Genomic DNA, 11,304 nt, shown 5'->3' on the forward strand with positions numbered 1-11,304 from the left:
TTAAATAATAAAAGCTTGTAAACAGAAACTCACTGGAATGAGAATAAAAACTTCCTATTCTGTTCAATATCATGGTTTTGCTCCTGCAAAAATCAGTATGTGTGATCTAGTACATGATAAAGGTGGAGCCAGTGCCAAAGAGGTGTGGTGTCACATTGAGGAGTTGCTTTCTCATGCAAAGGCAATGTTCCAGCTCACTCCTATATAAGGTGGCTGCTCCTCTTAAGCAGGAATGTGAGGTGGGAGCTGCTGTTTTGAAAATCTGCTGAGCAGCTAGGTCTTGCCTCTGTGTGAGCCAGTGGCTCCTGTTGGTATTAAACTATTTGCCAGAGAAAGAATAACATTGATAGTAAAGAATGGATCATATGGCATATTGGCACATGGTGCATTACTGAGAGGCACAGAGCTCCCTGCCCGTTAGACAGCACTCAGGCATCAGAGCGCTGGTTGCTCGTTTGTCAATATGTAATTCTCAGTAGTAAATGAATGGACATTGAATTTACATTAGAAAGTGTGGGACTTAGAAATTATCTCCCTTGATGCTAGTAGTTATATAAGCAGGCATTCTGGCTTAATTTGGATTTTTTTTTTAGTGAAGGTGTAATAATATATTGAGGTACTACATTGAGCAGAGCAAGACGAAGAAGTAACATTTCCTTGTTTAGCAAGCTGAGGCTGTCTTCAGCTAGATAATAGAGATTTATCCCCTTTTCCTTCCCCAATCCTCTGCTTTCTTGGCCATCAAAGTTACAGTGAAAGCAATTGCACATTTATTACTGGTCTGACCACTGTGCTGCTCTGTGGTGATTTGTACTACTCTGTCATCATAATCTATTTTTCAACCTTGCTGCAGTATATGTATGTGAAAACTACCTGGCATGTCTGACAGTGCAGGAGAAGCCAAAAGTCTTGTAGTTTACAGGTGGTATTTTTAATTGCTTCTGTATAGTGAGTTTAGTCCCTGTACTTAATTATCTGAGGCATGTTAAACCAGGAATATTCTTTTTTTATTATTATTTTAAATGTCTTGAAATTAATTTTAAAAACCTTTTAACTTCTGTTTTAAATCACCATAAATCAATCTTGATGCTAAGATAACTTGTTTAATACAGAAGCATCAGTTTTAGATGAGAAAGCAAGGCACTGGTCACCGTTTACAATTCTTTAATGCATCCAGATTTCTTAAAAAGTACTACATTTTGCTAAAGACTACAGCTTTTCATAGGAAGGCACGTATGTGAAGGGCTCATCAGAAGACACTAAAGAAAGAGAATTTTTTTATTTCTTAAAATGTACTAATCAGAGAAAGTGGAACAAAATTTTACACCTCAGTGTTTCGTAGTAACAGTGAGTAGTATTAATCAGAAGTCAAATTGAGTTGCCTGGCTCTAGTTATAAGACAGTTCTCTTAGTGCAATTCCCTTTATTGGGAAAAAGGGATTTTAGTTACTGGTACACAGGTAGTTCTAGGCTGATGTCTTACAGAAATCTGCAGTATTCACAACTAACAACATTAAAACAGTATACTTGAACTACTGTCCTCCTGCTTTGAAAATGGTCAGCAATTTTAAATGTCTCAAATGACCCTTTTTTTTTTTTCCTCCTGCATAAATTAACTGTGTTGTGTTACATTTAGCCATTGGAAATGCTTTTGGAAATCTGTCAGAAAAGAATTTGGTATATTCCTCTTACTACAGTAGAGGAAAGGTTTTGATAAATGTACTTATGTACAAAATCAGGTATGTATTTAAGTTACAAGTTATCTTCATGTAAGTGATACTTTTCCTCATAGGGGTTCTTAAAGTATTCTGTAAAGTAATTTCGTCCCCTCCTGAAGGGTTATCTATTATTGGTGATCTCCTGTTTATGCAAAAATGTATTAAAAATTGCCTATGAGGCAATGTTCTTTGTCAGTTGAAATACAGTTCTTTTGAGGAGATAATATATTGTGAGGAATTAACTGTAGAAAAAATAAACCCATTATCTATTGTCAAAATCACACAGACTCTTTTGCTTAGCAAATTTGTGGTGTTTATAAGGACAAGCTTAAGTGAATCAAATCCATACATGGAAGTAAAGGTTTCTCCAGAGGTCCCAAGCAGACCTTGACTGGAATATGACTGATTTTATCCCAGAGAAAATGAACAAAATTGAGAGGGAGACTTTTTATAACCAGGTCTCTCTAATACCCCCTTTAAGGCATCAATCAGATTATCTTCTAAACTGAATAAACCAACTTGCTCTACTGAGCAGAGCAGCACAATATACTCAAAATTTAATTCAAATACATCCAACTAAGAAAGGGAGAGAAGTTATACCACCATATAAATATGATATAAATAATACAAGCAATATGCATAATATCACATCTCCTAATCACATCTCTAAATGTGATGTTGAGTGAGATTATTGGTTCAGTCTTCAAACAACCATCTATATTCCTTTGATATTGTGTTGGTTTAAGTCTTATTCCACAGATATGTTTTAACATGCAGTTAGGAATGACTGTTTTAGGAGAATGATGAATGTGTAAATAACTAACATCTGGAAAATGCACTTAGATGCCACTGTCATGAGCACATAAAAATATCCAGCTAGGCATAAAAGATCTCATTAGCAAACTCAAAACATCCACCAGCTTCTTTTGAGAAAAGCTCCATGATGCTATTGGAAAATGAGAGGGGGTGATTCTTCATTGTTTAGAAAAATGAGCCAGGTCTGTTCATTGAGGAGAGTAAAACTGCAAGTTTCAGGCAAGACGAGCACATTTTCAATGCAATCAGGTCTTGCATCCACAGATACATGCACAGCAATGTAGCCGCTATCTTTCCAGTGACTGAGGCAGCAATGTTAATAGGTTCCAAGCACAGACAAGCACTATCTGTTTCCAGAAAAAAAAGCACAGTAATTGGAAACAATTAGGAAAGTGTACACTGAATACAAAGTAAGTTGAATAGTTAGACTGCTTGTGCTGTTTGATCAATTTAATATTGCTGTGAGACCTGGAGAGACCATATTCAGCCCAGCAAAATTCTCCTTGGGTGCTTGGGAGTTAACGCTACATTGCTTGACATCTTTAGTTTGCTTCCTCCTTCTGACCCTAAATGCACTCAGGCATATTAGGAGTCAATGTGGGGAGATGTGCAAGCTGGCTTCTTTCCTATTATCCCAGTGTGAATATATATGACATCTTTCCCTCTTGGACCTGTTTTTCACCAGACATAGGATGGTTGAGGAACTGAGGTTACCTCTGTCCTATGATCAGAATCCAGTAAATCAACTGAACTTAAAGACATTCATTCCTTGGTCTCAGCTCAGAGATGACTTCCATTGATTTCAGTGTTAAGAATTTCAGTTAATAGCATTTAAGTCCAAAAATAGATTTAAATAGGAGACAGGGATTTAAAAGAAAAATCAGTTCTGTAAACTGGCATGCTTAATAAACAAAAATTGTTATGGAAAAGCTGTATAAATGCATTTTCAAATTATTCAACATTTTAGAGTACACCTTTTGTTCAAAAAGGCATCATACAGCACAGTTTCTAGACTTGTTCCTTTTGTTTGTTGTGTATTTAGGTTTTTGTTGTGTTGCAATTCTGGTAGCAGTTAAATGGCAATTTTACTCTGGAAAATGACTAGAAGAAATAGTTTCCTGGTTATTTATTAACTATTTATAAATCACTCCATGATCACATAACCTTTGTTATTCCAAACACATCTGTATGACAGGTTGATTTTCAGATTAGTTTGTGGGGCTAGGAATAATTGAGAAAGAAACCTTGCAGTGTGAGAACATAGCCTGTTGGATGAGGGGTTTTTTTGTAGTTATTTGCTGGAGCAAAACTGTATCTTAAGAGTTTTCAGGATTGTCAATAATACATAACATTCACTGAAGCTGACAGTTATTGTGCATGAAAAGTTTTTTGGGACCAAAGGTGTGTTATAACCACTTCTCTATTTAAATAATTTGAATGAGAGATTTTTTTAAAATTATGATTTGACTATGTACAAAAACCCAGCTGTCCTCTGTTTTAAACCAAAATGGAAAATAATCAGAGAATTCAGTTGTCATCAGCAAAACATAAAGCAAGAAAACTTGGTGCCTAATGATATGGTTTTCAGAAGGCAGCTTGCTACTCAGACCAGTGGTGGGAAGAAAAACTAGTATGAGAATAGCTGTGTGTTTGTGATAGAGAATGTTCTAATCTGATACATAAAGGAAAATGTCGAGTAGCAAATCTTTTACCTTAGGACTCTAATGCAGGCACTTTTGGCAATGGGTGAATAATTGAGTGTAATTATTTTGGGAATCTCTGTCTGGAGGTCACGCTCCACCTGCCATGTTTTCTCTGTAACTCATTTTTCCCTTCCTCTCACATTATTTTGAGCTGCCATGGTATCGCTTGCTTGTGATGTACTCAGTATGGATGCCGCAATACAGAATGGCGTGCCAAACCTCAACCAAATTAATTTAATTGGACATCTACCACGAACTTCTGGGGAGAGAAATCTTGAGGCTTAACAAGGAATGATATTGTATCTCCCTGATACTTGGAAATTATTTTAGAACAATTTTAATGAAATAAGAAAGGTTTGCTGGAGCATCTTATCATTGTCTACCAACTCCTTTGGCTTTGATACATTCCAAGGATTGAAGTTAACAGTTTCTCTGTTGAGTCTAATCAATTCTTAGTTTGTGTTTTCACTTGTAAAGTGAGTAAAGCATCTATATATTTATAAACTATGCTACCATGGCCTTCAGCAAACATTGCCGTTGATTAAAAAATTGGGCGGAGCAGGTTTATCTGACTCCATCAGCATCCAGAGGGTATGAACCTCAGCTTATTAGTTTTGTATTATTGATATGATTAATGGTATAGTGCTTCTTCCTTCCAGTTTTGCTCTGGAAGTTGACTTCCTGAACAACAGGTCATCATCAGGGAAAATTCTGGGGTAAAGTCTAACAATACCCATCTTAAGGCTCGAAACTCTGAATCATATTGGAGATTCACACTTAGCAGTAAAAACCAAGCCATTACTAGAAAACACGTTATTAGAAAGGGGAAAATGGTGGGGGCATAAGTTCCATTCTGCTAAAAGAGCAAAACTGAAATGTGTATCTCTTCTCGATATTTGTGGGTCTTGTTTGGGTTCCCCCCTGCTTTTTGCTTTCAAAGATGCAAACAGTGGTTGCCAGTATTTGGGACTGCCAGATCCATAAACCCACTCTTTTAGAATGAAAAGTGTTGAAACAGTATCCCATGTACAATGGATTGTGTTTATACAGAGGAAATGTACATGTGTGACAGGGTGCCCTTAAGACAGGAGACAGCAGTTCATTCTTTTGGAAAACTGCCTTAGAAGAGACTTGGAAAAGCCATCCTTGTGCCCAAAGCAGGATCAGATTGTCATTTCTGTTTTGTAGATCATCAGTGATGGAAAACCCATAGCTTCCCTTGGCAATCTATTCCAGTACTTCATTATTATTCTCAATTGAGTGGTTTTCCCAAAATCTATTCTGGATCTTTCTGGTTGACATTTGAGCCCATTACTACTTGTTCTGTCCATCACTGGTATGGAGAACAGATTATTTTCTTCCTTTTTCTCCTGTTTTGTGGCTCAGGTTTTCCAGCTCTGATAGTTCTTGTAACTCTTTTTTTGAATGTCCTCTTTGTTGACATCTTTCTTGAATATCCAAAACCATTGTGCTTGTGATTCATAGATAGTAAATAGCCCCCAGGTGACAATGCCGCCTCCTTTTTTTTCTTTTAAAATTTTTTTAGTGGAACTGTTACTAACTGGCTTTCCTTATCTTATATTTGTGATTGAATAATCACTGTTTCTCCAGCTTGTTAAAACCTATTTCAATCCTTCTCCAGTCCTCCAACATACTTGCAATTCATCTTACTGTCAGGAATATTTTCTTCTATCTATCATCTAGGTTGTTAAGAGAAATGCTGAAAGAGACCGGACACTGAACAGACCGTTTGAAGCACCCACTCAATACATCTTTCTATTTGACAGTGAAACATTGGTCCTCCATGGGTACAGTTATTTAATTTCTGGTTTGGGATTTCATCAGGACTTACTGAAGTCAAGATGTATGACAATTACTCCTCTTCTACTAAAAAGGTGTATTAGGCACACAGAGGAAGATATTGTATTGTTCTGTTAGTTTGTTCTTAACAAATCTGTATTGATTGCTACTTATGTCTGTGTTATCATATAGCTGCACACAATGGTTTGCTTTATCCAGAAATGTTCTTGAATCTGAAGTTCAGCTTGAGTTGTCTGTGGTTTCTCAGCTCGTCTTTCTTCTTGTTCTAAGCATGGGCAATACGCTTGCTCTTTCACCTGTCTTCCATGAGATATCACAGAGCTGCTATCACTTCTCACGTTGGTTCAAGTATTTTTTTATATACCTTAGCTGATATTTGTCAGACCAACTAAATTTGAAAAATGTAATTAATAATCTCAGTTCTCAATTGAGCTCTGACTGTTGTTGCTATTAATTCTGCTTGACACCAGTAGATCTCCTTCATGAAGACTAATGCAAAAAGTCATTAAATCCTCTGGCTTTCTCTGCATCATCTGTCCATTCTCTCTGAATACTTGGCTAATATAGTCTCTCTAGTTGTAAAGGCTGATACCTGCTTTATTTATTTGTTCACAGCTTACTGCGTAGATACTTTATGTTGTGTTTTATAGCTTGCATAGTTCCCTTCTTGTGACTGCCTGAATTTGTAATTGTATGGAAATCTCTGGAGAGGGAGATTGCTCATTTCCTGAGAGCATGCTCAGGAGGGACACGTTTCTAGAAGGTAGATTGTGGCAGCTAGGGTTTGAAATGGAACAAATGAGGAGAGTGAGAGACTTATGAGACAAGCAGGTAACAGGCACACAGGGGTCAGGAGGCAGCAGAAGTATTTGTAAACCTAGACAGGGCATAGTGGCTGCTGGGTTAGAACAAGACTGAAGAGGGAAAACTTGGTCTGTAAGGACATGGTAAGGAGAAAGTAGCTTCATTTTCAAAGCTTTTTAATTCTTTACTTGACTAGTCTGAGAATTTCCTATTTTAAAAAAATTACATTGTTCTACTTCATGTTTAGATGCTGCAAGCACTTTGGTGTTTTGGAGCACTCACTTTAAGGGCAGGTTATGGGCAGATTCACACTTCAGAAGTGTGCCTGACCTGGTCTCTGCTTAGCTGTGAATCATAGGGTCCCTTTGTTTCTTATGGTCATGTTTTGTGTCTTGACCTTTTGCTTGTGCTCCAGCTGCTTGTGCTATTCTTTTATGCTCTTAGTGATCTGACCTAGTTGATAATCTTCTTTCCTGTGTTTGAGGTCAATGAGGAAGTCATGATTTATCAAGGCTAGTCTCTTACAACACTTCTGTTCTTTTACATGGAGGTGGGCAGAATTTGTGTCCTCTCCCTATTTTACTATTTTTTTTGTGCATTGGGAAAGGCAGTAATGCCTGATTTCAAGGATGAAAGGTCAGATACGTCCATAGGGTTCAGTCCCAACTTTCTCCAGGATGGAGTACTTGCTCTTAAACTCACGGCTTCTGGTTGTAACATTGTCTGGCCTTCAGATGATACTAACAACCAGCTTCTTCCCTGTGCAATTGCCACGTTATTCTTTACTACTGGCCTCTGTTCTGTATAGCTAAGTGGTTTGTTATAGTGGCTTTTTGTATCCTTTGGCATCCTCCTGATCACAGATGTGTATCTGACCATATCCTTTAGCTCTCCTTCTTGCTTCCTAAAAGTTTATACCAGCAGGCATCACTGAATCAGACATCTCCCTCCCAGTCTTCACTGGAACACAAATGGTGTCTCTTCTTTCAAGTATGCTTCAGGACTATAGTCAAGGTATTCAGATTCCTAATTGGGCGTGGCTCACAGCTGCAGGTAGACACAGAACAAAAAGATGGCTATGGTGGTACTGTTTGTCCTCATTGGTCTTCTGTGTATTATAAAATTTATTGACTGTTATTTATATCCCCTTAGGAATTGCTTCCTTTTATTGCTCAAACTCATCAGGCTCTGCAAATTATTAATAAATTAGTGTTGGTTGCAAAGTAATGAATTTCCCACCTTCTCCGTCTCCAAACATGCAGACCTGTTATACTGAACCCTACTTGTTTGTATTTTCAAGAAGAAACTGGAACAGAACATAAGATCTGACTGTATCAGTGAAGAAGGACATAGAAGACTTTTATTTAAAATTATGTATAATTAGACTATTTTGTTCTGAATGTTCATGTATAATCTTGGAAAAGAACTGCCAACCATAGAACATATTTAGACCTACAACTGGATTATGTGATAAGGAACTTTACCTCAATTATTACAAGACACTCAAGCAACACGTAAAAGGCTTTTACTGTGCAGACTCTTTTCTTGTTGAAAATAGTTTGGCTTCACTGTTGTGATGAAGTGCAAGATTATTTGGTAAATTACCAAAGATCTAGAGAGTACTCAAAATAATCTGAGGCAAATTTGGAAAAATAAGATAAAATATTCTACTGCTGTGGTATTTTTAGAAAAAATATATTAGTAGTGTAAACTCATTGCAGGAAGATATTGAAGCAGGTGTCAAAAGTGTATTACATTGTTGTAGGAATAATGGGAACAATTGCATTGGGTAAATTTCTTTTCTTGTGCCAGGACACAAACAACTAAAACATATATTTACAACATACAGGTTTGTTGTGTCCTTCTCTGAATGTCTGATGGTATCTCATGTCAAAGACAGAATATTTAACTAGATGAACCTTAGTTGTCATCTGGAATGACAGTCTGTATATTGTGGTTGATATTTCCACAAATGTGTAGAGGAATTGGAAATTACAGAAGTTTTGTCCCAATCTAAAATTTTACACAAATTTGGTTTTCTGGCTGGTTTTTCCCTGTCATAAAAGATAGCACTTCATATGAAATCCAAAGGAAGAAATTAGCAGGACTGAACAGAAGTTGGCAAAGCTGAACATTTTCATGGTAAATTTTTATGTGGCTATGAAAATGATGGATTTCATGGATTATTTTCTTTAGTATACGAACAGTACTAATTGTAGTTTGCCATCAGTGTTAAACTAGGATTTTGAGTTTAGCCTGTGGCAGTATAACAAGAACTTATGCCAACTTGCAGCACTGTGCAGCTGCTGAAAACCTCCTCTCTAGCAAGAGCCTTGAAAATGTATGAATGCAGAGCTTCAGCTCTGTCGATCTTCTTTAAAAAACATTGGAGCAGATTCTACTCTGTGTGTCAGTATAAACCTAGAATTACTTCTGTGATGACTGTTGAACAGTTCTCATCAATGCAAGTGAAATAGTGGTTTTGTTCATTGATACAGGCATGGATTTACAGGGAAGAGAAGGACTAAGAAGTCTAAACTGTCCAATTAGCATTGGACAACCTGGCATACTCCTTTTAAATTGGGACTGTGTCTGTCCCTGAGTGGCAGTAGCCAGTGTACAAAGACTGTAGTAAAGCAGAGGATATAACTACACCAAAATAAGAGGGTCTTTGCTTATGTTGGTAGATGCAGACGTTTGTGCAACACCTGCACTGCCTTTTTTGTTTTTCAAAAGTACCAAAGCAAATTAAGAAACAAGCCTTTTTTTTTTTTCCTGAAGTTTCACCCTATAAATTGCTTAAACCCCTTCAAAGTCCATTTTAAGCCACTATAATTCAGTTTTCCATTAAATTGTTAAGATAAAACATTTCAGTGGTAATATATTTGATAAACATAATGTACCAAACATCTCTCTGCTGTAATTCTGCTGAGGAAAACTGAAATTAAGTAATAACACGAACTAATAGTCTAAGGAGGTTTAAAGGGTGCACTTGAGGTTGCTTCTACTTGTATCATTGGTGAATTTAACCCTGAAAATTATTTCCAGGGCACACAAGGAAGATGTGCATATTGTAGTTATGAATAGTTTGGCCTTATAATGTACTCATTGTTAACACTTCAGAAATTAAACCCACAACAGCTATGTTTCTTCCTTCCACCTCTGAATAATGAAAAGGCTAGATATGGCTCTTAGGTGGCACTTATTTTTCTCTGCCCTCTTTAGAGCTGTGTAAATGAGAGGGATGGAGAACCTTGTTCCAGGAAGGTGTTACTGGTTCCGCCCTGGCCAGTAACTAATGGGATTTCTGTCACTGAATTTGGTCTGTCCGAAAGCCAGAGTTCTAGACTGAAGTAGTCATTTGTATGTTCTGTAGTCATTGGAGAGTAAGGGATGGCTGGAAGCAGCAAGTTACCCCATCTATCTTAGGATGTTGATGAATTGACCTGTGAAAGTACTTGTTTCTCTCCAGTGATACTAGAGGAAACTTAAACAATGATCTCAGCCTATTAAAAAAGCATGAAAAGATTCTTATTGTAATGGGAAGCTGTTAGTAATCAAGAAAATAGTCCCACCTGCCTATATGCAGGAGTGCAGTGATCCCAGTATTACTATGCTTATTTCTATTAAATGATTCAAAAGGATGTGTGACTCTAGATCTAAAGCAGCACTTTGATATGGGTTAGGTGTTACTGTAATTGGGATGACTTCTCTGTTTGGAGACCTCCATCTCTGGTACCTATTGTGATATGCTTCCCAGAAGGGAGGTTATTTAGCCTAACCTCCTACCCACACCAGGACTGACTTCAAAGTTAGATGAGATTGCTCAGGTCTAGTGGAGAGTTGAACATCTCCAAAATGAGCCAGAAATGTTGTCATGGGTGGGATGTAGAAATCAGCAGTCCCAGTCTTCATATTTTCTTCTTTCTTTCTATCCTATGACAGTAAATCAGGTTCTGCTGAGTTCCCAGTTTGGAATTACCCTCTGAGCTGACTGCAAACTCCCAAAGGATACAATTCCAGTAATCTAATCTGCTGCACCTTTGGGGTATCATGTAGCAGCGTTTGAGGGATACCTTCCAAAGATATTGCCAGCAAAATATATTTTGCTTTCTTGGGAAAGAATGATTTTCGTTATGTTTTTAACTTTATTTTGGATTTAAACATTTCTGTAAAATGTATAAATGTGCAGAGCAGAGCTGTAGGTTTTCTCTGTTTAGTTTCTGTTTCCAAGCAAGGTGGTTATCTTGGCAACCAATGACAGGCATCTGGAAAAGCCAAAAGCAATACTTCAAATGTGTCCATTGGATAAGACAGATGTCAATAACAGAAAACTTAGATATTCAATGTATTCCTTCAACCTATTTTATTTTAGTCTTTAAAAGGCAACACTGTAGTTTCAGGTACTCGACTAAATCTGGGGAGACACTCTACTTCCTACA

Source organism: Strix uralensis, chromosome 3 (assembly GCF_047716275.1).
Source record: "Strix uralensis isolate ZFMK-TIS-50842 chromosome 3, bStrUra1, whole genome shotgun sequence".
Classification (NCBI taxonomy): Eukaryota; Metazoa; Chordata; class Aves; order Strigiformes; family Strigidae; genus Strix; species Strix uralensis.